At 41.0% G+C, this 27,037-nt stretch overlaps 1 protein-coding gene across 1 annotated transcript in view; it reads right to left on the reverse strand.

The window, feature by feature from the left end:
- slc29a4a (solute carrier family 29 member 4a) overlaps window positions 1–27,037 on the reverse strand; it is a 229,853-nt gene that overhangs the window by 198,656 nt on the left and 4,160 nt on the right. Inside the window, exon 2 of the mRNA XM_073060696.1 lies at window positions 24,865–24,986. The gene's annotated coding sequence lies outside the window, so the exon portion shown is untranslated. The remainder of the gene's footprint in view (window positions 1–24,864; window positions 24,987–27,037) is intronic.

Raw genomic sequence — 27,037 nt, forward strand, 5'->3', positions numbered from 1 at the left:
CCTCATTACCATTTTAGTGTCTTTAGACTCGTGTTGCATTTTGCTACATCAAATAAGGACAAAGCTTACCAACAAAATATTCTTTACTGAATACAGTCAATATTCAACTAACATCAGTGGTTATATAATACACTATAAACTATACCACATTGTGCACACAGTTCTTGAAGGTGCATCCATATATGTCATAGTGGTGAGGGTGAACCACCTCCTTGAACTGTTCCAGTTCTCTGGTATTGACTGAAAGAACTGGAAACAGGGGAATGGGTAAATCCCTGCATTAAATTAATACAGAGAAGAAGCTTCAATTGATCCATGTGAAGGGTCAAAGGAAGTGGTCAACTAAATTGTCTGAAAGTATGTTTGCAACAGTTTGTGCAGCATTAAAACAGTTATAGAACAGTTTGATTGACATTATTTTTATTTGCTCTAACATCAGAATGCAAAATGGTTCTAGGTTAACCTTGTCTGTCCATTGAGATCATCCCTTGTGAGTAATGATATTTTTCCAAGTATCCAACTTTGCACAAAGTTAGCTCTCATGGTGAGCTCCAATGGCTTACACATTTCCAAATGTTTAATTTTTTACACAAAACTCACAGAAAATTTGACAGGGTAAATGGTCAGAGAATATCTCTCCTCATGACTGAATCTACAATTTGGCCATAAATTCAGAGCAACAGATCACAGATTTACTGTATGAAAGAGTTTGTTCTTTGAAAGATTGTGAATTTTGGGGATTGCCTACCTCAGGAAGCAGTGGAGGCTCAGTCTTTGAATATTCAAGGCTGAGACATGCAGACTTTAAGCTGACAAGGAAGACCTGGGTGATAGTTAATGGGCAGAAAAGTGGAGCTGAGGACAAAATCAGTTTATGTTCTATCTGAATGGTGGAAAAGGTTCATGGGACTAAATAGCTTGCATCTTCTCCTGTTTATTTTGTTCTATCAGGATCTGGGTTCACTGGTCCTTCTGTGACTGAATGTCAGTGAATGACCAAATTCTAGTTAACAGAATGGAATCTAATCCTAACTGATACATTATAATGAGCCACTTGGTCCATCCTCCTTATAGCAGCTCTCTACTAAAGACCTATCCCATCAATCCCATTCTGATTCTCTTTCCCCATAGCTCCACAATGCTTTACTTTTTAAAGTCACCAATGAATCTGCTTTTATCCACCTCTGAGGTGCCATATTCTGGGCTCAAACAACTCCTCACAACAAATCCTGCCACTCACTTCTGCTTTTTTGCCAGTTACTGTAAACTAGCATCCTTTACTTAATGTCCCACTTGTCCATGGAAATGGTTTTTCCTACTTAATCCAACAAAACACTTCATAATTAAGAAAGCTGCACGACAATTCAGTTGAATATACTTGGAGGAATCAAAGGGAAGGTATTGTTTCACAGCAGCTGACCACAAGGAACCAAGCTGCTATTTCATTATCAGGATTATACTGCTACTTATTGGTACAGTTGGCAAAGTCTCACAGGCAAACTCTGTTTGATCCTTTTCACTGAAAATAGGTCTGACCTCCATGGGACATGCCTGCTCTTTGTACATAATTGCTAGACTTACGTATGCTTGTTTAAGGCACTAAAGTTAAATTGCACCTGAGCCTGTTTCCCTATCTGTTGAATATGGGTTTGAATTACAGATCTGTCACTCAAATCTGTCAATCATGCTGCTAATGTGCTCCTGCAGTTCCTGGTTGGGTCATGAGATGAGGTCACTTGTTTATGAAACAATGTCACAGGTAAATTTGGATTCTCGGAAACTCAGTGCAAGTTAGGTTCTGAAAACATTTCTGTGGGTGTGAAGTAAGATAAATATTCCAATCTCACCTTTCTAGTGATGGAGGTCAAAATCTTTCTCTGCAACCTTTTTAGAAATAGAGCAGGGTGGCAACAGGACAGGGCAGTGAGAATGATTGCAACATCCTTTCCCTCATCTCAACTTCCTTGACATTGTTCCTACCATGACTATTATTGCCTGTTCCCACACAGCTTCCCATTGCTTGAGTGCAAGTGGTGGATGGAGTGCTAAATTCTGCATCTAAAATCTGTCCCATCCAGTTGCTAGCACTATCTAAGTTGGGGTAGAATAGGAGACAGACAGATAGTACCACATAGCAGCAGTGAAGGCCAGAACACTCCAATTCAACCTGGTCCCAATCCGGGCATTTCCCTTTCATACTTAGCACTGATTTTTCTTAAATTAACTCCTAAGACAGGGATGATGAAGCTTTTGAGAGTATGTGCCCAAATTGATGATAATCTTCTAAAATACTCTTTTGTGCATCATGGTAATTTTGAAGAGATTATCATTGATTAATGAATTAGTAACAATAATAACAGACTTTGTAAGGTAAAATTATGAGTCCGTTTGCTTATTTACATGCATTCAGTTTTCTTTATTATTAATAAAAGTATAACAGAGACAAGCTGAAATAAAGAAAGCATTTTAGAAAACCTTTTTAAAAATTAATATTAATCATTAAAGAAGACAATTGAAAAGTAACATTCCTAAATAATTTTGTTATTGTACCTCATATATAGCATAAGAAATGTAAATATGAAATTATAAGCTTTGGTGTATATTCATAAAAGATCAAGGAAAGTTCAAAGTAAATCTATTATCAAAGTACATAGATGTCACTATGTACAACCTTGAGATTCATTTACTTGTTGGTGCAGTTTTTCATGATTCTAGTACTGTTATTAGATTTATATTTAATAAATCCAATAACCAAAATAGAATCAATGAAAGACCACATCAATAGGGTGGACAAGCATTGTGTAAAAGACAACAAACTGTGAAAAAAAGGACGAGAAAAAAGATAATTAGATAGATAGATAGATAGACAGACAGACAAACAGGCAAGAACTATCAAGAACAGGAAATGAAGAGTCCTTGAAAGTGAGCTAATAGGTTCTGGGAACAGTTCAGTAATGGCACAAATGAAGTTCAGTGAAGTTATCTCCTTTGGTGCAAGAGCTTGATGGTTGAGGGGTAATAATTGTTCCTGAACCTGGTGGTGTGAGTTCTGAGTTTCCTATACCTTCTTCCTGACAGCAGCGGTGAGAAGAGAGCATGACCTGGGTGGTGGGGGTCCCCAATAATGGATGCTGCTTTCCTGCAACAACGCTCCATGTAGATTCAAGTACCTTTATTATTAAAGCATGTACAAGTTGTATAATGTCGAGATTTGCATGCTCACAGGTAACCACGAAGCAAGAAACCCAAAAGAACTCAACTTAAAGAAAAAAAAATACAAAATTGCACAAGAGAAAGAAAAAATACAAATCATGTAAGCAAGTGAACAACGGCATTCTGAATCAAAAATGAGCCCTTACTGAGGGTTTTTAATCATGATGGACTCTGCTGTATCCATTACTTTTTGTAGGATTTTCCATTCAAGGGCATTGGTGTTTCCATACTAGGCTGAGATACAGCCAGTTATACTCTCCACCATCTATCTACAGTATAGAATTTTGTCAAAGTTTTAAATGCCATGCCAAATCTTCACAAACTCCTAAGGAAGTAAAGGCACTCCCGTGCTTTCTTTGTAACTGCCCATCATGTGACATCCAACGTCACGTATTCATCCAGTTGGCAAGAGGCATTTCTTGTAAAAACATCTTACTGCTCTCAGGCTGTGAAAAATCATTCACTGCTTCATTTAGCAGTAAAGATAATCATTATGTATCTTTGGGCTGTTATGTATCTATTATGTATCTATGGGCTGGATTTAAAGAATCGACTGGTGGCACTGAATGCCACATCCCAACAAAATTTTTGTGCGCGCCATCTTGGGCACATGTGCCATAGGTTCACCACCTCTGCTCTAACCCATGAAGAGAAAAACTGAATTATTAAGCCTGCAATGTGTCATTTTTCATGTTGTTCCAGTTTCCTAGTGAAAGACTGGTCAACTAAATCCAGCACTAATCAATGCTCTCGCTGACCTTCCTATATATTCCCTGTACTATTTCACTTCAAAAAATTCAAAGTGCATTTATTATCAAAGAATGTATAAATTATACAACCTTGAGATTCGCTTGCTGACAGGCAGTCACAAAGCAAGGAACCCAGAAGAACCCAACTAAAAAATAAGACCAACCCCCAGTACCCACAGAAAAAGAGAAAAAAAACAAATCACACAAACAATAGGAGCGAGCAACAACAGCATTCCGAACCAAAGTGAGTCCTTAGATCCAAATTCCTGGCGCAGACCAGAGTAGGCCCAAAGCCTCAGCATTCAGTTCGTCACGTTAGTGGGGCAAATTGCTGCACAGTTCGCGGACATGAAGCACAGCGGCGGGGCAGTCTCCCAGCATTAGCACTGCAGAGAGAGGAGCTCCCAGACTATCTGGGCCAGTGAATAAATTTTTTGAAACTCACACCACTGTGAAAGAAACCCAATAGAACCCATTAAAAAGAGACCATCAAACACCCCTAGTGTTCCGAAAAGTAAACAAATCATGCAGATGAGAAAGGTAAGCAAGTTGCATTCAGAACTGAAGTTCATGAAAGTAAGTCCACAGACACGAAGCCAGCAGCCGATTCAGATCCGGTTAGTTACGGGCCACAGCTTCAGTTCAGTGCAGAGATGAGTAAACCTCACAGAGCTGTGAGCTGAACTGGCCCTTCCCCCATTTCCAACCCTGACACCTCAACCTTTTCAATCTGGCCTGGCAGTTGAACCCTCAAAACATTGGGTTGTTTCTTGGTCTCAGGTTCGGCCCCCGCTGCCTCAATTCAGACTGTACCCAACCTTTTCAATTCACCTGGTGCCTAAGTTGATCAAACCTTGGGTCCTTCCTTGCTCTCTAGCTGGGGCTCCACCTTGACCCTGTCTTGCCTCAGTTCTGCCACATCGAATTGCCTCCAAGTCCACTTCAGCAATGACCAAACGTGGGCTCATTCCCTGCTCTCGTACCCAGGCCGAGCATGCCATGCTGTAAGCGTCCTGCACCTACGAGTCTTCAATTTACACCACAATAATGCCAGTTTGTGCAGGCTGAACTCTGAATGGGAAGCTACAGGGTATTGATTGCAGTGATCATTTACCAGGAAAAGAGTGACTAATAAAGTAGTTTTCTTTGCTTCGTTTGAGCTGGAAAGTAGTCTCTGAGCTTCACCAGCATCATCTTAAAGTTTATACAGATTGGATGTTGGAAAAGTGCCAGCCCGGATAGACCGGTGTCGAGAATCAGGTGAGGTTGGAGCACTCTGGGCACCGAGCCGATTTGGAGAGATTGAGAATGGCTTCTCCTACAGCGAAATTTAGGCCTCTGTGAGGTTTTCTCATCTCTGCACTGAACTGAGGCTGTGATCTGTAACGAACCGGCTCTGAATTGGCTGCTGGCTTCGTGTCTGTGGACTCACTTTCGTGAACTTCAGTTCTGAATGCAACTTGCTTACCTTTCTCATCTGCATGATTTGTTCACTTTTTCGGAACATTAGGGGAGTTTGATGGTCTCTTTTTAATGGGTTCTATTGGGTTTCTTTGTTTTGTGGCTGCCTGTAAGGAGATGAATTTCAGGGTTGTATCATGTTATACATACATTGATAATAAATGTGCTTTAAACTTAGAACTTCAATGGGCTTCCAAATTTTCATGCATCTTCTAAGGGCTCCAATATCCATCCTGGACAATTTCATTGCTTTCAAATCCTACTTGTGTCATCTCAAGGCTTACGCTTCCTGCCTCCAGATTAATGTTCCCATATACCGCCTGCATCGCAGCGCTCCAATAACCTGCGCAAACATTCTCAGAGATCCCACATTCTGACAATAACAGCTCATTGTTCCTTTGCTGTACCCTTCTTGTACTATCCCCGTGCTCCAATGTCGTGTCAGTTCAGTCATTCTGCTTCCATATCCCACCTGCTTGTTTGCAATATCTCAGTGCTCCCACCTCTTGTCTGAACTATCTCAGTGCCCTGTTATCTTGCCAGTACTAATGTATTGCACCCACATCACCCACGCACATCTCTTCAACCACTTCTACATCCCAACCCACCATTACATCGGCAGTCAAGAGGTTTTGGATCCAGGGTCGCTGGTTCGAATCCGTAAACCACAGCTGGGGAATTTCAATTCAAACAATTAAATAAACATATGAGTAAAATGTAAATAGACTATGAGATTGATGTAGAAACAATCTAGCTTCATAAAATATACTTTACATTAAGAAAGCTGCTTTTTTAACCAGTCTGGTCTATATGTGACTATGAAAATTCACCAAATTGGGAATGTAGGGAACGAGAAATAAATAAATGTCAAATTCTCAGACTCTGAATTCTCTCTTACTCAGGACATTAATTCCTGCTGCGCTCTTCTGTGTTTTCCACTCAATAGTTCCCGCATCCTAAACCATCACCTGAAAACTGCTTGATCTACTGCCATTCAAAAAAAAAGTTCAAAAACTTCACACGTAAACTTACTATCAAAGTACATACTGTATATGTCACCATATACAGCCCTGAGATTTATTTTCTTGCGGACATACACAGTAAATCTAAGGGCCATAATAGAGTCAGTGAAAAACCACACCCAACTGGGCAGACAAACAACTATTGTGCAAAAGATAACAGACTGTGGAACTATAAAAATAATAATAAACAAATAAGCAATAAATCCGAGAACATGAGATGAAGAGTCCTCGAAAGTGAGTCCATAGGTTGAGGAAACAGTTCAGTGAAGGGGTGAGTGAAGTTATCCCCACTGGTTTAAGAGCCTGATGGTTGAGGGGTAATAATGGTTCCTGAGCCTGATATTGTGCCTCTGGAAGCGCCTGTACCTTTTTCCTGATGGTATCAATGAGACGAGAGCATGGCCTGTGTGATGAGGGTCTTTGATGATGGATGCTGCTTTCCTGTGATGGTAGGGAGGGCCTTACCCGCGATGGACTGGGCTCTGTACTCCTGCATACTTCCTGATTAGCTTCAGCCTTGCATAACATGTCTAACCATCTGCCCCTGGAGCTCAATTCAAAAAAGTCTAACTGGAGAGCTAGAAAACAAATTAATCAAGACTGCCAGGGTTTAATAATTTAGAGATACAGTAGGTCTGGTGTCTGAGTGCATTCTGTTCATTTTCAATCCCCAAACATTTTGTAAAAAAGCTGTTACTGTGCTCTTCTGTCGCCTAACAATAAACAGGAATTTTGTGGAATACAACGGGAACTCTAATTAACGGTGAGCAGAACAATGGAAGTATGAAATGGGCACCACGGTAGCTGAGCCACCAGCATGATGCTATTACAGCCCAGGATGTTGGAGTTTGCAGTTCAATCCCCCCCCCCCCCCCCCCCCATCTTCTCTAAGTCGTCTCTATACATCCTCCCAGTGGAGACGCACGGGTTTTCCCCAGATTCCCTGGTTTCCTCCCACAGTCGGAAGACATACCAGGTAAATTAATTGGTCAGCACGCACAAACTGCTGGAGGAACACAGCAGGCCAGGCAGCATCTATGGAAAAGAGTAAACAAGTTGATATTGCGGGCCGAGACCCAATAATTGGTCATGGTAAATTGTCCTGTGGTTGGGATAGCATTGAATTGGGGATGTTAGGGGTTCCTGGACAGTGTGGCTTGAAGGGCTGAGAGGGCCTATTCCATGCTGATCACTAAATAAATATAAAAGAACCATAGATTTTAAAATAAATGTGAGACTGCAAATGATAGTAATGAGAACATGTCTGGTTAAAGACAGTAAGGGAATCATATTGACATTCACACAGCAATGAACCACTTTTGCCTTGCAGTGTTGTGATAACCATTGCCTGTTATCTAGTGAAATGCATTTTTTATAAACAGACTGCTTTCATCTGTTTACTTCACTTTTGATTTTCAGAGGTTTCATCTGCCTGCTCTCCCCTAAAAGCCATAAATAAATCCATCGTTGTGATCAACAAATCACTTCTCCTGCTTCTCCTATTGAGATTTTTTCCCACTCCTATCCTCCTCATTTCCTCAGAGACATTTCTGAAATAAAAGCCCATTATTAATGGAAGTAGCTGTGCATCAGTATGGAACCAAACTGGAGACAAATAAGACTGCAGATACTGGAATCCGGAATAAACAAAAGACAAAACCGCTGGGAGCATCGGTACAGGGGAGCAGTCAATGTTTTGAGCTCAGTCCACTTATATGGAGTGAAAGGGCACAGGGAAATCGCCGGTGTAAAGACCTGAAGGGGATGGATGGAACCAGAGCTGGCAAACAATAGCTCTTTCCCATCCCTTTTCCTAAACCCCCTCTCTCCCAGTTTATTTTCCCTCCTCCATTTACTCCGTCTGCCCATTACCCACGCACGCCTCCCACTGGCTCTCCTCCCTTTACCCTTATTTAGTTCTATGCTCACCTTTTGCCATCAGATGCTTCCATTTGCAGCCCTTTGTTACCTCCAGCAATCACCCCCAGCCTCTGTTGCTCTTTCCACCTGCCATCTGCTATCTTCCACCTGCTAATCATCCCTCCTCACCTGGATCCACGTTTCACTTGTCAGCTCTTGCCCCACCCCTTCTTTTCATCTCTTCATCCTGGCCATCCCCTCTTCTTGTTCAGTCCTGATGAAGGGTCTTAATGCCCATTTCCCTTGCCAGATCCCTTCTGACTTCTCGAGTTCCTTCTACGGTTTGCTTTCTGAAGGAGACCAGATTGTTTTTCATTAGTAGATTTCTTAATCATCATAATTGCTATAAGCTAATCCAAATGTTTACGGTTGGTGCTCTAACTCACACAAATCCCAATTAATTATCTCATAATTTGAAATGATTATTAGTTTAGTTTTGCCTTAAAATCAAAACGTTCATCTTGAGAGAGGATCACTTTATGGCTCTTCTACTTTCCACCTTTCGTTTAATCTCAACCTCCGAGAACCATTATGTCATTTTTGGCTTTCTGCGCATCTTCAGTTACCCTCACCTTGCTCTTGGAGGCCTTGGCTTTAGCTGCCTCCATGCTGGGATTGGGAATTATTTCTGAGCTTCCTGATTTCCACCTGCCCCGATATCTCTTCTTGGGATTTGGGATCAATTCTTGTCTGCCATTGTTCCTATTAACTGCTATGGGTTGTTATATTTTGTAAAGCCGCAGGATATTGGTGCTTTTGCTGCAGTTCTGACTGAAACACAGATTTGCATAGAATAGAAAGAACGCCTTTCCCATGAGATTACATTGCAATGTGATTGCAATCATTCGTGAATTTAAAAATAACACCCTCAACTATGAAGCCTCTGTTCAGCTGGTCTTCCTTGGCCCTCCAACTTAATCTGTTCATGATATAATTATAAACAAGCAGTTGCTTTTTAAACGAGATTCTGTTCTAGAATTCGGGATTATTCACTTACTATGTTTAAAGTCTGTGAATAATTTTCTGCAGACTTTACATTCGCATATAATGAAAAATAGGACAGAACATCAAGTTTTCCTGCTCGAACCACAGGGTGAAATATAGTCTTTGATTTCAAAACTGGAGGATTGTCATAGTCAAGTTAAAAATGAAAGAGATATGAAAAATATTATCAGAAAAGTAACAAGGCAATATAGCTGTGCTTTCTATCCTATCTTCTCAGGTAGTCCCTCGGGTTTGAGGATGATTCCATTCTCATTCTGTGGGTTCTCAGGTGATTGATTAAACAAAATCCCATTCAATTGCCATCTCTCAGTAAAGTGAAGTCATGGTTCAAGAGTCAATCATGTCCTATTAGATCTTCACTTTGATGAGCTAAACAAAACATTTAAAAATCTAATGGCATGAATATGTATTTCTGTTACTTGTAAGAAGGAGCACCATTAAGGGCTGCCTGCAGCTAAAAAAGAGCAGATGGAGCATTTGGTTAGACAACATGTTTGCACAACAAGTCTCTAATGAGACTCTGGAGGCAATTCAATTCCAAGCCTACAAAGTGCACTTCAATTGTCACAAAATTCTTCCTTTTGCAACCCTGCAGATGGAAGTGGTTCAAACCCAGTGGAAGCCATGGTCAACGCAGAAAACAACTTCTCACCTTCACAGTTCCACTCAGACCAAGCAAAGGGAAAAGCCTGGTGCTGAAATGAAAGGCGTTGCCAGAGAGTGAAGTGAATTTTCCCATGGTCCTGAGCTGTGTTAAATCATGAAAAATAAAAGTGAACACAGTGAGTCATAAAAGTACTGTCTGAGATGAACATCCAGTACCCAAGAGTATTTTAGTGCTCCTCTGCCTAAAAACATCTAAAATAATGATCATACTGATTTATAATGTTTCAGTCTCTTTTAGGAAGAAATGATTTTTAATTGCCATGTATTAAATGTTGACCAGTCATGTCCCCAATTTGAACTGTAGTCTGTAGTTCATGGGTCCTGGGCCCAACATATTGATGCAACTATGAAGAGTTGCAACTGTGCAACTATGCAACTATCAGTAGCTACATTTCATCAGGAGTTTGGTATGTCACCAAAGACCCGAGCTAATTTCTACAGATGGTTCATAGAGAGTGTTCTAACTGGTTGCCATCACCAGCTAGTATGGATGGGCCACTGCACAAGATCAAAAATAGTGAGGGGGCTGCAAACTCAGCCACCTCCACCATGTGCTAGCCACCCAGCAATGAGGACATCTTCAAAAGTTTCAAAAAGGTGGCATCCATCATTAAGGTCCCCCATCACCCAGGACATGTTCTCTTCTTATTAGAACCATCATGGAGAAGGTACAAGAGCCTGACGGTAGATAGATACTTCATTGATCCCAAAGGAAATTGCAGTGTCACAGTAGCATTACAAATGCACAGATATAGATATTTGAAGAGAAGTAGAAAGAATAAAAAGTAAGTTACCACAAACAGTCTAATAGAAGTTCCCTGGCTATAGGTTGACCCATTATAGAGCCCAATGGCTGAGGTTAAGTATGACCTCATATAGCACTCTCTGAAGCAGTACAGTTGTCTTAGTCTACTACTAGAAGTGTTCCTCTGTTCAGCCAAGGTGGCATGCAGAGAGTGAGAAACATTGTCTGGAATTGCCAGGATTTTCCAGGATTGGCAGGAAGACAAACATTCGACATCTTAGAAGGAGCTTCTTTCCCTCGGCCATCAGATTTCTGAACAGACAATGAACCCAGGAACACAACCTCACTATTTTTGCTCTTGTTTTGCACTACTTAATTAACTTGTACATGCTGTGTGTATATTTTTATAGTTTATGTATATTGTACTGCTACTACGAAGCAACAAATTTCAGGACCTATTTCAGTGATATTAACCTGATTCTGATTCTGATTCTGTATTAATATTGCTCATCTTAGAGCAACTTTCAGGATTAGTACCAAGCTCTGAAGGCAACAGTTAGCCTTGGCTGATTGTTATCCTACTGGAGGCTAGTCAAGCTTGATTGCAATGTCTGTCTGATTCTACCACCTACCAATGATCATTACCTTGCCTTACTATGGAAAAAGTTAATTTGCAGAAAGCAACAGGGCTCGTTTTGCCAAGCTGAGGGGAGAAGGGTGCAAGAAAAGAATCATCCAAGTGCAGCTCTCAGCCAAATTTCCATTAAGTGGAAAGTAGATGTTAGCTGGAGTGCCAGCCGTGGTATGACGCAGCCTAATTCATTGTAAAAATAAACCTAAGCCCTAAGGAATAATAAGTTTGGAGAACAGGACTGGCCAGCACAAACAGCAAGAGTGTGCCCTCAAATCTCACTCAGTTCTCCATTGTGGCTGAGGTCTGGCTTTTGTCATAATAACTCAAGTCTGCCTAAAGGTGGAAATTGAGTCTGAGGAGCTGCAATGCTAAGATGTTTAAATCAAATTATGAAGATAGATGGTGTGGGGAAGTACTATCTTTCCATTAAAGAATGGCCTTCATTTGTATCTTACTGTATAAATACTGGAAAGTTTCAAACTGGCAATGAGTGTGTTGTATTTACATTCTGATTACCTGGTGTTGAAACAATAACCTCTACTAGAGGGCGAGGCTAACTTACACATCGCCAGCAGCCACTTCAAAAAAATTAGAAGCAATTACACATCTAATATGCACAGAGAAAATTAGTCCCTAAAGATCTCATCTAGTCTATCTGGCAATGTATTTCATGATATGATTACCAATCAACTAGCAGGGAGCCCTGGACTACACAGAGGATGCTTGACGCAAAAGCAGCTATAATGAAAGAGGCTAGGCGAAATTTAAGCATTTTGTTTGGTATCTAAAACCATAAAAAAATTAGTGCTTGAACTTCTATTAAATATCCCATTAATGCTATCTCTAGTTACCAGGCTAACAACACACAATGGATGGACAACAGAAGTTACATGTGACCTTACAGTAAATCAGGGTCATTCACCAGTTGGGTCACTGTACAAAGTTCTTCACAATTTAAGGTAGTTCTATTAATCATTTGTAGGTTAAAATGTGCAGAAACTCTTAATTGCAATTGCAATACCTTTCATTTAACAATTTCCCAACAAGTATTGGAGGCTTCTGGGAGCCTCCTCTCATATGGCCAAACAGCAATGCACCAAAGATGCTGACTATTCGGCCCAACAAGTACATGCTTACCACCACAACCACCCAGCTATTCCCAGTCTCCTGCATTCGGCTCGTATCTCTCAAACCTAGCCCTCCATATACCTATTCAAGTGCTTCTTCAATGATACTATTGTACCTGCCTCAGCCACTTCTGGCAGCTTGCTCCATGTATTCCCCACCTTCTGCAGAAAAAAAAACGTTGCCCCTTAGGACATTTTTATATCATTTCCATCTCACCCTAAATCAATATCCCTTAGTTTTTGATCCCCCAGTCCTAGGGAAAAGACTGCAAATGTCTATCTTATACATGCCTCAGTATAAGTCTGTCCTTATTCTCCTTCATACCAAAGAATAAAAGCCAGTCTGGCCAGCCTCTCACTATAACTCAAACCCTGGTGTCTTGGCAAAATCCTTGTAAACCTTTTCTGTATTTTTTCCTCTAACAGGGCACCAAAACTGCAGATAAATTTTCCAGTGAAGTCTCAGCATCAACTTATACAACTGTAACATAGAGTCCCAACTCATAACCTCAATGCCCTGACTGATGAGGTCAGCGTACTAAGCATCTTTTACACCGGCGTCTTTACCTGTGGTGCTACTTTTAATAAGGTATGTACTCATACCCCAGATTCTTCCATTCCATTGCACTCCCTCGTACCCTAGGCTGGTTTGACTTCCAAAGTGCATCACATTCACACTAATTTGAATTGAAATCTGTTTGCCAATCCTCGGCCCACCTCCCTAACTGTTAAGATCCCTCTATGATCTATAAAACCTTGTTCACTATCAACACCTCCCAATTTCATGTCATCCATAAACTTACTGACCAAGCCTTGTGCATTTGCATCTAAATTATTTACATGACTAGCAAATAATAAAGGTCCCAACGCCAGCCCTAGTGGCATAGCACTAGTCACCGGCCTCCGTTCTGAGAAACAAGCCTTAAACACTATCCTCTGCTTCCTACCTCCAAGCCAATTTTGCATTTGCCCAACTAATTCTACCTGGATTCCATGGAAACTAACCTTCCAGATCAGGTCACTCTGTGAGACTTGTCAAGGACCTTGCTAAGGTTGAAAGAGAGAACATCTACAGCCCTACCCTCATCTATCTTGTTGGTTACTTCTTCAAAGAACTTCAGAAGGTTTGCCAAGCACAGTACAAGATGGTAACAATCTGACAATGAGAAAATTGTCTCGGTATCAGCCTAGACCTATGCTCTGGAGCAGGACTTCAATACCCAACCCTCTGACTCAGTTGCTTCCCACTGAGCCACAGTGACATTATAGCACTTTGCAGGGAAGAATGGAAAGCATATTATAAATAGAGGCACCAATAAATGAGGAAGAGAGTTTGCCTTGTAAAAAACATGAAAGGTGACACTGTCCTACAAAACAGAATGAATACACTAATGGAGCTCCTCAGTTTTGAAAAGAGTAATCAGCGTTTCTTTTAACAACATCTGACAGTTGTAAACAATGTCTATGTACACAATTATTATGCACGTACTCTCCTCCATATTGTGTTGTGTCAGTGTCTGTGGAAACTGGGAGATAAGCTGCCCACTGCCTAGCAACAGCAGGCTAGAGACGAGAATCACAAAAGTGTCCTTTTATTTCCTTCACAATAGCAGTGATTCTGCAATGTCTACATATTTATCGCTAAAATAATTTTCAAATAATTATAACAAGGTTTTAACTGGGAGATTTTCTGTATTGCTAGAGTAATTTGCACAAGGTACAATGTACCTTGAAGCAAAACACTAAAACAGAAAAACATCCATTATGAAAACAATAATTTTCACGAGCATTTTTGTAAGACAAGTTTGCTCATATCTCGTTCTTTGTGTGATCTTGTCAGTATGGAACTGATTTAAAAATGCAACAGCCTCATCCTTTTATACCCATAATAAGTAGACTACACATTCCCTACTTCTAAACATTGCATATCATGATCATGTTATCTATTAATACATGGAATAATAATGCATGCTGAATCTTTCATATGCATTTATACTTGAGTGTTTGTTTCTAACCAATGTCCAAGGTGTGTGTGTTTTAGTTAGTTCCGTCAGCAAGACTTCAACAGTGCTATGAGAAGACTTTGGGTTTAAACTCCACTCCAGGTCTTGAGTTCATAATTTGCCCTCTTTAAATCCTTAACCTAGCTATCTTCTATTACATGAAAAAGTGGGGTGCTGGAATCATCAACATTTTTTGAATTCCAACAGCAAAATATGTCTTTAATTATAACTCAACAAAAATATTTTTTCTCTTTGTCCCACAGGTAATAAATACAGCAGCTTGAAGTGTATATATATTCTTTATTGGTATTTTTATCATTTTTGAAATGATTGGTGTCAAAATTGTGATGTGTCTAGTGTGCTAGTGTAGTGGGTAGTGCATATCGCTCTCACTTTCAGCTTCCACTGCTGGCTAGCAGTCTTGTGACAAGGAAAGCTGAATGTGCAAGTCTCTCCCCTCCAGTACATACTCCGACAGCAAGCCTCTTGTAGTGCCTCCTCACTGGCGACACACGGAAAATGAACTCCTTTCGGACTTAGGCTGAATTACAGAGGACGGAGAGGAGGTCTGGCCCCTGCACACATAGCACGCAAGCCCACCAGTGTGTGGACATGCCCTGGTGCTCATGAACCAGATCCGCAGCTATGGTAAATAGCCCCACTGCCTTGTGGGAGAGACAAAAGCTACAGGAGTAAACCCAGACAGCGAATCCGGAGTGGAGCCCCTAAGGCGGCTGGACGTCATTGAACATCCTTCTGCAGCTCCTGCAGCCGAGCTGGTGCCAAACATATTGCTTCACAAGCTTTCCTTTGGACTATGCTAGTGAGGCCGAGAGGGGGATCTTGATGACTGGGCATCTCAGGATCTCCATACCATCCAGCAAGACTTGAGATGATGATCATCATCACCCGTTGTCCTTCAAGACAGATGGATGCCAACCACCACATTTAATAAATTAAATATTTGGTTAACTATGGGAACCCTATAGCTTAGCTGGAAGCACGTGAAGCCCCAGAATTTAAATTTGACGCCTTTAGGTGGGATATCTCTAACATCATAAATCTTTATGCAACAAACTTGTAAGTGCAACATAACCTTGTGTCTTTTTGACATGATTATTGGACACACCCATGCAACTGAATGTCATGATTGCAGGTGCCTCTGGCTCGTAGCACTCGGATGGCTCCAGCATAAAATTGTTGATCAAAGATTCATTCTAGAGCAGAGGTTCCCAACCGTCTTTATGCCATGGAGCCTTACCAGCAACCGAGGGGTCTGTGGACTCCAGGAGGGGATTGCCTGGTCTAGAGACTTATTCAGAAAATTATACCTGATATTCTACTGTATTTAGGGAGAGTGCTATGCAATTAGAGATGCTACCTTCTGGGTGAAATGTTAAACTAAAGCACAGCAATGCTCTCAGGTAAAAATAAAATAATTCATAGCATTATTTCAAAAGAGCATTATCTCTGGCACCGTGGCTAATGTTTGTTCATTGATGAAGATTGCTGAGGAAGATTATTATCCAATCACTTCATTATGCCAGTGATTACAAGTCAAAGTACATCACTGTCTGCAAAGTGTTTTGAGATGTCCTGAAGGGGAACGCAAAGAGTTCTGTAAAAACTTCCCCAATTACCATTCGATTTAGATAGTTTTTACAGAAAACTTATGCAGAATTTGATGCTCTGGAGTATGACGCCCAGAATTTTGACACTTTGAAAAATGATCAAACTCACCGGTGTACAATTTAAAATGATATTTCTTTTATTATTTGCATATTAACATTAAATCATCCCCAACAGAATAATTGGCAATAACTGGAGATGCTGGAAATCTGAAATAAGATTAGAAAATGCCGGAAGCACCCAAAGGTTCAAAAGGCACACGAGGAGAGAAATAGAATCAAGATCTAAGATGAAGGGCCGTTTCTCCCTTTGGAGACTAACCTGAAACTTTACAAAAAAATTAGATGTTGGAAGTAGGAAATAAAAACAGAAGTTGCTGAAAGCACTCAGCAGATTGGGCACATTCTGAGGAAAGAGAAGAAGAGTTTGTGTTACAGGCTATTGAAGAGCCTTGAACTTGAGACATTACTGAGTAGCACAGTGGTGTAGCTATTAGTGTATCACTTTACAGTGCCAGTAATCGATGTTCAATTCTTACTGCTGTCTGTAAGGAGTTTGTATGTTCTTAAACATCGCAGCTGATAGAAATGTGAAATCAGAATTGTCAGAAATCTGTGGAAAGTCATGGAGCAACTGTGGAAAGAGAAAATGAGTTAACATTTCAGTTTGAAGACCTATTAAAATCACCTCAAAAAACTATCAAAACTATTAAGGCTAGCAAAGCTTGCAGAAGGATCTGGAGCAGCTGGAAAAATGGCTGAAAAGTGCCAGATGGAATTTAATGCGGACAAGTGTTGCACTTCAGTTGGACCAACCAGGCAGGACTTACACAGTGAACGGTGGGGTACTAGGAAGTGTGGTGGAACAAAGGGATCTGGGAATACAGATCCGTAATTCCTTGAAAATTGTTTCACAGGAAGATAGGGTCATAAAGAGAACTTTTGAAACATTGGCCTTCATAAATCAGAGTATTGAGTCCAGGAGTTGCGATGTTATGTTGAAGTTATTTAAGACAGGGGTGAGTCCAAATTTTAAATATAGTGTGCAGTTCTGGTCACATAGCTACAGGAAAGACATCAATAAGATTGAAAGAGTAGAGAGAAAAAGTTATGGGGATGTTGGTGGGATTTGAAGACCTGAGCTATAGGAAAATGTTGAATAGGTTAGGACTTTACTGCTGCAGGGTAGGGGAATGAGGGAAGATTTGATAGAGGTATACAAAATTATGAGGAGTATAGATAGGGTAAATGCAGGCAGGCTTTTTCCACCGAGCTTGGGTAAGACTACAACTAGAGACCATGGGTTAAGGGGGAAAGGTGAAATGTTTAAGGGAACTTCTTCACTCAGAGGGTGGTGAGAGTGTGGAACGAGCTGCCCACAGAAGATATGAATGTGGATTGCAACTGTTAATAGAAATTTGGACAGGTACATGGATAAGAGGGTATGGAGGGCTATGGTCCAGGTACAGGTTGGTGGGACTAGGCAGAGTAACAGTTCAGCATAGACTGGGCGTGTCAAAGGATCGGGTACTCTTCTGGAGTGTTCTGTGACTCTGAAACAATATATGTTATTAATTCTATTGTTTAAGTATGAATGCTGTCATGTAATTTCTATGCTGCATTTTAACTCTTTGAATCTTCCTTTGCAAAGGCAACTGTGACAGTATTAGGCACTAACTACATGAGTTTCAACTACAAACGTATATTGTCCTCCACGTCATTCAATATCTGATATCACACACAAGAAATTTGCTTGAGTCTGTGTAACTCTATCTGTTTAGTATCAACGCCTTCAGGAAAGGAGGCCGGTATTTTCAGTTAACACTAAACCAAATGCAGCAGAAAAAAGTAAGTTATTGTTGCAAGTCAATGACCTTTTGTCAAAAGTCATCACCCAGAAATTTAAATTCTGGTTCTCACTCTACAGCTGCTGCCTGACCTGCTGAGTGTTTGCAATGCTTTTCATTTTCACTATCGACAACGTTCAGATATCTATATTGCCTACTGTTACATGTCCTGGGTATGTAGTTATGTTGCTATCAATATTGTTAGTGTGTATTTGTTAGAATAAATAATGTTTAGCAGCTGGAGGCTTTTTTAATTGGATTACTTATTCATCGCCAGCTTGCTGGTTTGCCAAGTTTATGAATGCCAACTGGTCTGTAACCTACAGGGTCTCAGCAACTAAATCTCCACAGAAGAATTACCGGTAAATATTTTATGATGTAGCTATCGGTGAACATGTACTGTCAAAAAAAAATACAATTCTCTAAATTCTACACTGCTTAAATATTGTGGTGAACTTATTCCATATAGAGACTCGTCAGTGCTGTTTATTTCTTATTTGTTGTAACTTACAGTAATTTTCATTTCTTGGACTGTTCCGTTACCACAAAACAGACACTCAGTCGCCATTCTGTACCTAATAAAGTGGCCATTGTGTATATGTTAGTAGTTGTGCATTCAGTGATGCTCTTCTGAACACCATTGTTGTAATGCTTGGGTAATCAAGTTGCTGTCTCCTTTCTGTCAAGTTTGAATCAGCCTGGCCATTCTCAGTTACAAGCCATTTTCGCCCATAGAACTGCCACTCACTGGATGATTCTTTTTTCGTACCATTCTCTGTAAACGCCAGAGATGGTGGAGCATGAAAATCTCAAGAGATCAGCAGTTTCTGAGATACTCAAACCACCCGGTCTGGCACCAAGTTTCAGTTCAAGTTCAAGTTTATTGTCATCTGACTGCACATATATACAACCAAACAAAACAAGGTACCTCTGGACCATGGTGTACCCACAAAACAGGTAACATATATCACTCACAGCAAATATTACCACAAAGAGGTTCATAAAATATCATTCAAAATGCAAGTAGGCATTAGACAGTAGACAGTACAGTAAACAGTAAGAGCTCGCTGTCCTAGTGACGAGACCTCAATGGTGGCAGAGCATTCATTACACTCACAGTCTGAGGGAAGAAGCTGTTACCCAGTCTGGCAGTCCTAGTCCTGATGCTTTTGTACCTCTGTCCTGAAGGTAGTGGATCAAAGAGATTATGGGATGGGTGGTAGGGTTCCTCAACAATACCCTTTGTATTTGTGTGTGTAGGCCTCCGTTAGTCTCAATAGACCATGGATTTGCACCTTGGAAAGTTTCCAGGGCGCAAGCCTGGGCAAGGTTTTCTTTATGGAAGACTGGCAGTTGTCCAAGCTGCAAGTCTCCCCTCTCCACGCCACCAATGTTGTCCAAGGGAAGGGCATTAGGATCCATACAGCTTGGCATCGGTGTCATCGCAAAGCAATGTGTGGTTAAGCGCCTTGCTCAAGTACACACATGCAAGCCTCAGCCAAGGCTTGAACTAGTGACCTTCAGATAATTAGACGAACGCCTTAACCACTTGGCCACGTGCCAACACCCTTTGTATATAACACCCTCAGTAAATGTCACAAATAAGGGGGAGAGAGACTCTGGTGATCTTCCCAGCAGTTTTTACTGTCCTCTGTAGGGTCAGTCATTCCATGGTCATAGGCATTTAGATCACATTTCCTCCCCATTCTCATGTTTGATCTGAACGACAACTGAAGCTCTTGACCACATCTGCATGTTTTAATGCATTGAGTTACTGCCACGCGATTGGCTGATTAGATATTTGCATTAATGAGCAGGTGTACAAATGTAGCCACTGAGTGAATGTCAGTGATAATGAAACCTTTTCCATGTTTTGGGGTTGCTCAAGATTTTTTTTACTTAAAATCTGCGCCAACAGGATTGGGTGCAGGGTCCTTCCCGTAGTGAGGAGAGGAAAGGGTAGGTGGGGGCAGGAGCATGCTTTAAAGCTCAGGCAATGAAAGTGTTATGAAAGTGTTTTTTAATGATTTACATGACATGCAGACTGCAGCTCAGCTCAATGATAAATAAGATAGCAACAACGCAAACACTTTTCCACGGTCTGTTTAAGAAGTCAATTTTTACACATCAAAGGCACTGAAACTGATCCCATGATGGGTGATAACGTAGCTGTCTCAGATAAGGGGCAGGATGTCCATCAAGAAAAAGTAGTACAGAAATGTATGCATGTTCAGCATAGAAGGAGACAGCAGAAGGGTGCACTCTACTTGTAAGGGAAAAGGTGGGGTGGTTCTGTGTGTGTTGCTTATGTTCAAAAAGGACCTGGTGCTTTCTGGGTGTAAATGACGAATAAGCTTTTCATAGGCTTCTAGCCAGATACAGGTATAGATTTTAAACAACGTTTTGATGACCAGCTCTGCCATCTTCATCAGGCATGTCTAGTCTGGTGGTATTTATACCCCGTAGTCCGTCCCTCCTGATTGGTTAGTCCTCATCCAATCAGGCTTCCATTCTCCCACCTTGTTTACAATCAAATCCCAGTTCTTACTTAGAGCGAGACCTTTGCTTTTGTTAAAATTCTTTTCCTCCAGTTTTATTTCAATGGCTTCCTTTACCAGGCGATCCCAAGAGACACTGGCTTGGAAACTAGAAGAAAAGAATTTTAACAAAGAAAAAGGTCTCGCTCCAAGTAAGAAGTGGAATTTGATTGTAAACAAGCTGGGAGAGTAGAAACCTGATGGGAAAAGTAAAGAACTGTAAGTGATACCCATATGACTGGAAACTTGACAACATTACACTGTGTCAAGCATTCAAATGCATATAGCTTAACTATAAAACTTTACTCTTTCTATACCCACACGTGCTGTTTTGTAATTTCTAAGTAAGAATATTTCACTGTCTTGAATGCTGTAAATAGATAGTTTCACCTATACAGGGGCTATTTAGAGAACAGTTATAGGCCAATAAAATGGCTACTGACACAAGTGAGACATAAGTGTTCTATGAATGATATTTCTCATTCCAGGCACCTTTTCACCAATTTTGCTCCTACCCCAATGCGGAATGGCTTGGTGCATAGAACACAGAACAGTACAGCACTGGACAGGCTATGTAGCCCATGATGTTGTGCCAGTCTTGATGCCAATTTATAATTAAATGTTCTCCTTCTGTTTATCATTCATCTCCCACCATTACCTTCATATTCCATGTGTCTATACTGAAAAGCCTCTTAAACTCCACCAAACTGCCTGATACCACCATTTCTATACGCTTCCTGTAATGGGATGACCAATACTGCACACAATAGTCCAATTGTGGTCTGACTAAAGTTTTATATAGCTGCAATGTGACTTCCTTACTCTTATATTCAACATCCTTACCAATGAGGCAAGTATTTCATATGCTTTTTTGTCAGCTTATCTACCAGTGTAGACACTTAAAGTGAACTATAGAGTTTTTTTGACTTCAAGATCCCTTATTAAGGGGCCTGCCATTAATTGTGTGTTTTCTCCTTCCTTTGCTCTTCCAAAGCGCACAGCTCACACTCACCCAGAATGAACTCCATTTGCCATACCTCTGCCCATATCTGCAACTGATGTATAATCACACTGCTTTTTTTGATGGTCCTTTACAACACCCCTAGTCTTGGTGTCATCTGCAAAGTTGCTAATCCAGCCATCCACATTTTCATCCAAATCATTGATATATATATCACAAACAGCAAAGGTCCCAACTGATTCTTGTGGAACATCAGTGGTAAAGGATCTCAAGCCAGAATAATAATCTTCCACCTCTATTTTCTGCCTTCTAAAGGCAAGCCAATTCCAAATCCAAACTTGTAATTTAACATGGATCTCTTGCAGCTTTATCTCCTGAAACAACCTGCTATGAGAGACCTTGTCAAATGTCTTACTAAAATCCATGTAAATAATTTCTACTGCTTTACTTCATCAGCCATCTTTGTCAGCTCCTCAAAAAGCTCAATCAAGTTTATAAGACATGACATACCCTGCACAAAGCCATGCTGGTTATCCCTAATCAGGGCCTGTCATTCCAAATGTGCATAAATCCTATTCCTCAGTATCCTCTCCAATAGCTTCTTTACCACTGATATGAACATCTGTAATTATCTGGATTATCTCTATTTCCGTTCTTGAACGAAAACACAAAATTTGCTACTTTCTGGTCCTCAGGCAATCTTCACCTATTGCTAGTGAGGACATAATGATCTTTGTCATAGTCCTAGTGATCTTCTCACTTGCTTCTTTCAATATTCTGGCACATCTGCCATCAAGCCCTGGGAACTTAACAGCCTTAATGCTTTTCAGAGGACCCAGCATTACCTCCCCCTTAACCTCAAAATGTACCAGCACAAAATGCCCCACCCTGCCTTCACTGCCCTCCAAATCTTTCTCTTCAGTAAATACTGATGAAAGGTATTCATTTAGTATCCCAGCCACTTGCTCTAACTCTAAGCACAAAGTCCCCACTTTATCCTTGAGTGGATCTACCTTCTCCCTAGTTATCCTCTTTCTCTTAATAAAGTATAAAAACCGTGGGATTCTCCTTGACCCTGCTTGCCAAGGACATTTCTTGGTCTTTTATGGTCTTCAGGGTGTATGGGGTGTCCAGTGAAGGGTAGCACCTCTGGTGAAGGAGCTTATCGATCCCATTCTGGGGCAGCTCACTCACCACCAGACACTCAGCTCTAAGTTGTGGCTCCAAGTAGCTGTTTGCATGCAATAGTGGCCACACCCTGGTACATCGCAAAGATACGAGGCATCCTATTTAAATTTGCCTTTCAGCATAAGATGCTGGATGTGATAGCATAGAGCTTTCATGAGAGTGGTCAAGGCATACATGTACTCATTTGATTCAGTCATTCTAAAAAATATTGTTTTTTTAAACAAAATAATTTTCACAACGTATAGCCTTCCTGAGTAAAGGCATCTATTGTTCCTGGCATACACTGCCCAATGTCTATATGTGAATAATCTTGGAAATAAAATATAGAGGCCTAATTAAAATGATGTATTTTTAAAATGAAAATTATATATTCTACAGGTGTTTGAACAATAAAGGCGCCTTTGAAAAAAATTGCACTATGTGTGTATTCAAGAGCTTCTCTTTCCCTCTGCCTCATTGAAGATCAGACAGTGCAGGTTAAGGTTTAAAAGGCGGTAGTGAAATTAAATCTACATACGTGTGAAAGAAAGGGTTAAATAAAAATATAAAGCTGAAGTTGCATAAAAGGAATAACTCATTATTGGGAAGCACCATGTTACCCGATAGAGTAATTGGCATGGAAGCAAACTCCTGATTCCTGTTGAGCTGTTTCTGGTTACCAAAGGTCACTGCTCCAATCCTAATGAAGCTTCTGGATCAATTTTCTAGAGTTCTGCCGTGACTCCTGGAGGTGAATTCTGTGAAATTCTTCACACATACTGCCGTCTCTAACTCTATGTCCCACCTCATTCCACCCTGTAGCTTTCTCTCACTCCCCAGCTCACTCACATGCTGTGACCTCATCCAGGTCCATGATTCACCTAAGACCTTCTCATCTTCCTGTCCCACTTCACCCATCCTGTGACTTTTTTAGGAGATACACAATGGCAACAGGCCCTTCCAGCCCAATGATTTCACACGATTGCCAATTGCACCCATGTGACTAATTAACCGACTAACCCATACATCTTTGGAATGTGGGAGGAACTGAAGCAGCTGGAGGAAACCCATGCTGTCACAGGGAGAATGTACCCCCATAACTCAGGTCATGCCTTGCTCTCATTGCTACCATCAGGGAGGAAGTCTAGAAGTGTGAAGACCCACGCTCAATGATTCAGGAACAACTTCTTCCCCTCTGCCATCTGATTTCTGAATGGACATTGAACCCATGAATACTACCTCAACACTTTTTAAATTTCTATCTTTCCACTACTTATTTAACTACCTAATACCTATATTCACTGCAATTCACATATTTCCTATTATTATGATCGCATTGTACTGCTGCTGCAAAGACAACAAATTTCACGATGTACGTTGGTGATATGATATATATAACATATATATATATATCATATCACCTGATTCTCAGTATAGAGGTGGAATCGAACCTCGATTGTTGGCCTGTAATAGCGTTACGCTAACTGCTATGCTACTGTGTTGCCCCTCCCCCCCAATCCTGGGATCTCTTCAAGCTCCACTTTTGGTCTGATCTGAAATCCCGAACATCCTAATCAGGTTTTCTCCGTGAGAGTTATGATCCAACAAATAAACCTCATAAGAAAATCTAAAATAGGAACTGTTCTGTCCCTCACAGCAGCTCCTATGTTCAATAAAATCTTTGCTGATATATTATCTCACACCCTGTGATTCCTTTCAAATCCTTAAATCCTTGATGTATGTTTCATCAAGAATATCCCTCATTCTTCTAGATTCAAGAGAGTATGGTACGTAACTTCTCTTCACAGAGCAAATCTGCAGCCCAGGAATCAACCTGATGAATATTGACTGCAGATACTCTGGTGTAAGTATAATCTTCCTTGGATATGGAGACTGGACTTGTACACAGTGTTACAGATGCAATCTCAACAGGGCTCTTTTGCAGAGGCTGCAATATGATTCGGTAGAATTTATTGCAGAGGCAGGTCATTTTGTCTATGCTCCACATGAGCCTCCTTTCAGTCTACTTGCTTCATCGTAGCCACTGAACACAATCTTCTTTTCCATTCACCTTCATCCACTTATCTATGATTCCCTTAATGTACTGCCTACCCTTTACAGGCAGACAGCTGGGATTACATTTAATAAGACTGGAAAGCGCGGATTCGCCAAATCTTACCTTATGTCCTCGTCAAGAAATTTTCATGAGCCTTTAGCATTTCCACCGACACAGCAGGCACAGGCAGAGAAATAGTGGAGACACATTCATCTGTAGCTTTCAGAGGTGAGTTGACAAAGTACCTGAAAGGGAAACAAGTCATGGGAAAAGGCAGGAGAGTGGGACTAGTTGCATTGTCCTTACATAGAACTAGTTCAGACTTGAATCTTGCTGAAATTTAATCTGACTTCATCACTGATCTTAAAACTAAGAGCCTACTCTTTTAAAATCATTTTTCCTCTTACCCTTCTCCTCACCTACCCATCAACTCCCCTTAGTACCCCTCCACCTTCCCTTTCTCCCACTCTCCTCTTCTATTAGATTCCTTCTCCTCCAACCCTTTACCTCTTCTACCTATCACCTAGCTTCTTACTTCACCCTCCCCCCCCACATCCATCTGGCTTCACCTATCACCTTCTAGATTGTACTCGTTCTGCTCCCCCCCCCCGCCCCACCACCTTCTTATTCTGCCATTTTCCCTCTGTCAGCCCTGAAGAAGGGTTTCGGCCCAAGATGTCTGCAGCTTATTCATTGCCATAGATGCTGAGTTCCTCCAGCATTTTATGTGTGTTGCTCTGGATTTCCAGCATCTGCAGAATCTCTTGTGATTATCATCTTGATACTCTGTCTTCCCAAATGTAACTGCTGGTGTCAAATCAGGTCTGCAGGTATAGTATCAGCATGCTCTGTCCATGCACTTCTTCACATCCCTCTATCCACCTCCATCTGACATATCGTTATGCAATCACATTGGTCCTTCAAAACCACATCAAACACATTTTCTCCACCCACCATGGCTGAATATGTCAACTACTCTCATACTCATAGATCTTGTCTTTCCTTCCTTATGTAACATGCTGTAAGGTTTCACTGATGGTGTAATGGTCTCTCTGTAGCAGCAATGTTTGGGTTATGACTAGAGATTACGGGGTTAGGAATGCTGTTGTTCTTTCTTGTGAGCTGGAAGAGAGATTTTCGTGGTCTTTTGCCAGGGAGGAACGAGGAGGGAAGACGTGAATGGAGAGAGCTGGTAGACCGCCGGATGGGGTGGATTTGGAGTGAGGTCGATGGTGAACAATTGGCTGATCAGTGAGCTCCAACATTGTGCAATAGACTGTTTAATAAGATTGGGCCCTTTTTTTCATTTCTTTACTAACCATATAGTCAAAGTAAGAATCATAAAGCTTAATCCCTTAATCGCATATTGTGTACTGTTTGTTATTTCAGGGTAACAGGGGACACATTGCACAGCATCCACCTAAACGAAATTTCTTAAGTTTGGCCGGGCCGGAGGCTATCACCCCCTATATTAAGCCACTATCCGAAGTGAGAGGGTAAGATCATTAGGGTGGCCTTTCAGCCAGCTCACAAATACTACCTACAGCAAGGGTGCTTCTGAAGATCAGTCATGTTTTAGCATGCTTGCTTTTGCGGGGGGCACATGGGGACAAAATTAATTATTAACTAGACACATGGAAACAAACCTCAGCCACATTGACTTGGATGAAATCTAGTTATGTATATTATGCATGTAATAACTTCATTCCTAATCTCACTGCACTTATTTATGCCTTTTTTCTCTCTCAGAACCAGCAGAACGTGGACTCGGTTATCCATGCCAACAACTGCTCAAATGGACTCTTGGAAAGTGTATGATCCAGGGACTTGAACATACCATGCACCTGTTTGGACTTCTTTATCAAATAAAGTGTTCTTTTAAATTTTTATTTTTATTGACATACAGTATGGAATGGTCCCTTCCGGCCCTTTGAGCCACAACGCCCTGTAACCCCGACTTAACCCAAGCCTATTCACAGGGCAATTTACAATGACCAATTACCCCACCAACCAGTACATCTTTGGACTGTGGGAGGAAACTGGAGCACCCAGAGGAAACCCACGCAGTCTCGGGGGGAACATACAAACTCCTTACAGGCAGCTGTGGGAATTGAACCCAGGTCGCTGGAAGTGTAAAGCATTGTGCTAACCATTACGCTACAGTGCTTCCAGTCTACTTGCTTCATCGTATCCACTGAAAACAATCTTCTCTTCCATTCACCTTCATGCACTTATCTATGATTCTCTTAATGTACTGCCTGCCCTTTACACGCAGACAGCTGGGATTACATTTAAT

The sequence above is a fragment of the Hemitrygon akajei genome, chromosome 11 (assembly GCF_048418815.1).
Source record: "Hemitrygon akajei chromosome 11, sHemAka1.3, whole genome shotgun sequence".
In the NCBI taxonomy this organism is placed as follows: domain Eukaryota; kingdom Metazoa; phylum Chordata; class Chondrichthyes; order Myliobatiformes; family Dasyatidae; genus Hemitrygon; species Hemitrygon akajei.